Source organism: Poecilia formosa, unplaced genomic scaffold, assembly GCF_000485575.1.
Source record: "Poecilia formosa unplaced genomic scaffold, Poecilia_formosa-5.1.2 Scaffold818, whole genome shotgun sequence".
NCBI classification, from domain to species: domain Eukaryota; kingdom Metazoa; phylum Chordata; class Actinopteri; order Cyprinodontiformes; family Poeciliidae; genus Poecilia; species Poecilia formosa.
This window is the reverse complement of record NW_006800757.1, coordinates 2195-7225: the sequence shown is the minus strand read 5'-3', so window position 1 is coordinate 7225 and position 5031 is coordinate 2195.

Genomic DNA, 5031 nt, shown 5'->3' with positions numbered 1-5031 from the left:
ATATGTATTGATATTACTAAATAATTTATTAAATAAATAAATTATGAACGGGTGTGTGCTTTGTAATATGCTCTTCATACATCGATATCAGAATATTCCATTCCTATTCTATTGTTATAGCCACTAAGCATATTTAAATATGATGAACTATGTATTAAAAACATACTTAAAAAATATAATTGTTTATAAATGTTGCTTTGATAGATGTTTCAATATGGTTTACAGTAACAAAAAAGTGTTATGATCGATTAAATCCGCTGATACGTCATTGTGCCTGCTAAACACATAAGGCTGAGTGGAGTGGAGTACCGCTCCAAGATGGCCGCCCTAAATCTCGTCAGCGACAATAGGCGAGAGCGTTGCATGAGGCGTCTATCCTTATATTATGTCTATGGTGCTTTAGAACCAACGTCACTGCGTCAGACGTTGTGGGGCGTTTAGGTGCAGTAGCTCTATGCACAGACCAAAGCAAATTTTATCCACACCGGCTACAGTGAAGTGAACCTCCGAGCGATTGAGGAGGGAGCTAGAGAACGACTGGCCGAAATTAGCTTTCATAAATCGGATCAACCTTGAGCTAAACGCCGCTTGCTCGGCGGATATTGGAAAATCCAATATCCAACTCGAAACTAACTTCTCTGCAGTCGGTAACACAACAAAACCACAGAGATAAAGTTTGTTTTGGTCTGTGGCCTGCAAAGATGGCACCGAGCGACTGCACCTAAACGCCCCACAACGTCTGACGCAATGACGTTGGTTCCAAAGCTCTATAGGCCAATAGCAGACATAGAAGGCAGCCCTCCTTATTAACATAACGATGCAGCAGAAAACAGCAAACGGAAAAACAGCAAACAGAAATACAGCGAGCAGAAAAGGGAGAAGCAAAAAAAAGTAAAGCAAAATATCTACTTTTCTTGACGGAAACTCATGTGTTAGGAAAAGGAAAAACTAAATATATATTTATGCTTTTATTTTTTATCAAAATATATATTTATTCTTTTATTTATATATTTATTCTTTTATTTCTTATTATGTCGGATATATATTTATTCTTTTATTTATATATTTATTCTCTTATTTATATATGTCGGATATATATTTATTCTTTTATTTATATATTTATTCTTTTATTTATATATGTCGGATATATATACATTTTTTTTTTACTTATATACTTATTCTTTTATTTCTTATTATGTCAGTTTTAGTCCTCCATATGGTGCCACATCAATGGAGAGAATCTGTTTCTGGAGCACTTGTAGATCACCACTTCAGCAACCTGCGCTGGTATCAAGAGGGATTTTCCAAAAGACTTCATCTGATTGATACGTCAGTTCCTTCCCTCTATTGAAACTAGTTAAGCAGCAAAGCAGTCAGCTCCAACACTTTGCATGACTGCAAACCTTGCTTTACACATGAATTTTGTGTGCTGATCCATCCATCCATTTTCTTACACCCTTGTCCCTTAGTGGGGTCGGGAGGGTTGCTGGTGCCTATCTCCAGCTAACGTTCCGGGTGAGAGGCTGGGTCACCCTCGACAGGTCGTCAGTCTGTCGCAGGACTGTGCTGAATTAACTTGGAAAAACAAATGAATGTTACCCAGCTCAGTTCTGTTATTTTTATGGTTGTTATTCAGAAACAGTGCTGGTTATAGATCTGACAGCTGGTGGGAGGAAGGACCTGCAATATAATTTACTGCTGCATGGAACTTCTTGATGAACCAGCTACATATCCAGTGTGAAGCCACAATGTTCACGGAAAATCTTGGTTGACTTTAAAGTTAGTTCCTTTGGTTCCTGTAAATAACTTATGTTCAGGGCACTTACCCTCAGATATCAAGCAGCTTTTGCTCTTAATATGATTCTACTCAGTAGAGAATACCACAACAGATGGCTGGGTCCATAACAAAAATAAAGGGGTTCTTTAGGAATGCTCTGAAAGATTCTGCTTATATCCTTCAAGATAAATGCATTAGTTAATTTCAACCCAAGATGCAGCTGAATGATGTTTTAACGTTAGGATTCCATGCTAAAGTTTTGTTTGTAGATTCAAATTTGAAATTAGTTAAATTCTACTAAATTGCTTCTGACAGCAAGGGTAATAGGTTTCTCTTAAAACTACCTAAAAGAATCTTATGGTGAATATAAAAAGGAAATACACTTTACTCTTCACACAATGCAGAATTGCAAGTTACCGTCCTAATGGCAACTGCCAAACCCAAGGTGTAGCAATAAGTGACCACAAGATCCCTTGTGGTCATGGCTTTCAGTTTTTAGGCTGAAAGCCATGATTTGTTACTCCAGTGAACATGTCTATTTTTCTCTAGTGTCTACAGCTGTGTGAAGCATCTATCTTCCCCCAGCTGCATCCAAAGGATTCCACTGCAGTTGTTGATGTTAAACCTTTACACACAGCTGCTCAGACACAGAAACATTCCATGAAGCTCTCTCCAAACTGTTTTTAAGTTCATCCCTAGACCACATGAAGTTAGGTCGGTGGTATTGACCTACACTACATAAATCTGTTTTGGATAATATCAAATTTAACCAAAGTGAAGTTATTAGAAACACAGTGTGGAAGAGGCTGTGTAAATCAAATGGAAACTGGAAAACAGGTGATAACAGAAGCTGAAAACTGTGCACAGTCAAGAATAGAACTCAGAAAAAGTCCTGGACTGTAACAATTGGCCAGCTGGGCAACCTTGATAGTCCTTAAGCTCACTGACTGACAAGAGTGACAGGTATCGAAGGACATCAAGACAGAAGTGAGAAAAAGATACTACATTATAAAAAGCGAAATACAGAATTATTAAAAAAAATGAAAGTGACTAGGTCACTGTGTAACTATACTGGGCTATGTCTCTGAATATGGTCTGAGGCTGTTAAATGGCAGTATGTAAACTGAACTCCACTGTTCCCATGATGCTCCTATTTAATCCTAATTTCTCATTGATTCATTTCCTTGGAGATTTTTTGTGCTCGATACCCATCTGGGTATCTGGGAGCAAGTTGCTCCCATTGTTCTGGGAACAACTTGGAAAGTGAACTCTTATGTCTATGAGTAGACCCCTCATTGCCTGCTACTCTTATATTATGTCTATGAGTAGACTCCGCATTGGCTGCTACTCTTATATTATGTCTATGCATTGGCCCGCATTGGCTGCTCCGGCGCAGGAAATATGGCGGCCATATTGGAGCGGTCGTCCCTCCCACTTTGCTCAACCAAAACAGCAGAAGATGCCTCAGCACTGAGGGATATTGTTGTTCGGATCGAAGGACTATTGATGTGAGGGCTCCACAAACATTTCACAAGTAAGATGGACATATTATTGTGTATATTTTGTAATTAGAATATTACTTTACTGTATTTATGTCCACCGGTGAGATACCAGCTAATATTAGCTATAGTACAACAAAGCTGAAGTTGGTTTCCAATTCCAGCTTCCAATAGCTAAAGGGCGATTCCACTTAATTTTTCACTACTTTCCGCATCTTTAATCAACTCTAGTTTAAAAACTACTACACCTAGAGACTTGAAACCTGGACTAGATTATTCTGCTCTAATAGCAGAATATTTATAACCATGTTTGGGATTTGTGAAACTTTTATCTGATTTGTGAAAACTCAATAAATTTAGATCTTCACAATTTTTGGCACCTCTTTCATTATTACAACTGCTCTAATGAAAAAACTGTAACTCCTAGACACTTCAAACCTGTACCAGATTATTCTCCTCTTCAAGCTGGATATTTAACACCATGTTTGTGATTTGTGAAACCTTTTTCTGATTTGTGAAAACTCAATAAAGTTAGATTTTAACCATTTTTTAGGATCTGGATCACATTAGAACTGGTCTAATTAAAAAAATACAACTCCTAGACTCTCCATACCTGGACTAGATTATTCTGCTCTAATAACAGAATATTTAAAACCATGTTAGTGATTTGTGAAACATTTTCCTGATTTGTGAAAACTCATTAAAGTTTGAAAATCACATTTTTTTGGCATCTCTTTCATACTAGAACTGCTCTAATTAAAAAACTACTACACCTAGACTCTTCAAACCTGGAATAGATTATTCTGCTCTAATAGCAGAATATTTATAACCATGTTTGTGATTTGTGAAACCTTAATCCGATTTGTGAAACTTCAATAACGGTTGATTTTACCACTTTTTTGCATCTGGCTCACACTAGAGCTGGTCTAATTCCAAATCTACATCACCTAGACACTTCAAACCTGGATCAGATTATTTTAATTAATAGCAGAATATGTAAAACCATGTTTGGGATTTGTGAAGCTTTTTTCTGATTTGTGAAACTTCCAAAAAGTGCGATATCAGCATTTTTTTTTATCTCGGTCACACGAGAATTGCTCTAATTGGGGCCTGCCCATAGTAATGCATAGGGAGAGCAGTGACTGACTTACAAGTCAGTCACTGCCTCCATGCATTGCATGGCAGGCACCTATTGTTTAACACCCAATAGAATGTCTCTATATTATTTATTATTTATCTTTATTATTGCGCAGTAAGGCCATTCATTAACATTAGCACAAACATTAGCATTTCACTGCCCCCCATTAGTGCACTGCCTTGCGCGCATTAGCATTATCCTTTTACCTAAAATAACCTATTTGTTAAATTTCTTAATTATTTGCCATGTTTAGTATACTGAATGGAGTAAGTCAATGACAGAGAACATGCTAATGATGCCCCACATACTAGTCTTCATGCTAACATTAGCATTTTGTCAAATTTTAGTTTATGAATTAATTTTAACATACTGAATGGTACAAGTACAGGTTAGTCCACATGCTTCTGACTCTCCACAGGTTATTGACTACATTGAAGCTTTCCAGGGCCGTGCAGAGACCACTAAAAGGGCAGGTGCTCAAAAAAAAGGGCATATCTTACCGCATTCTAGGACAGAATATTAACAAAGCCTCTCAGCTTTCAGAGTTTAATAAACAATGATAAATATACAATCAAAGCTAAGGTAAATCTCTATACAGAGCATACAACTATGCATAT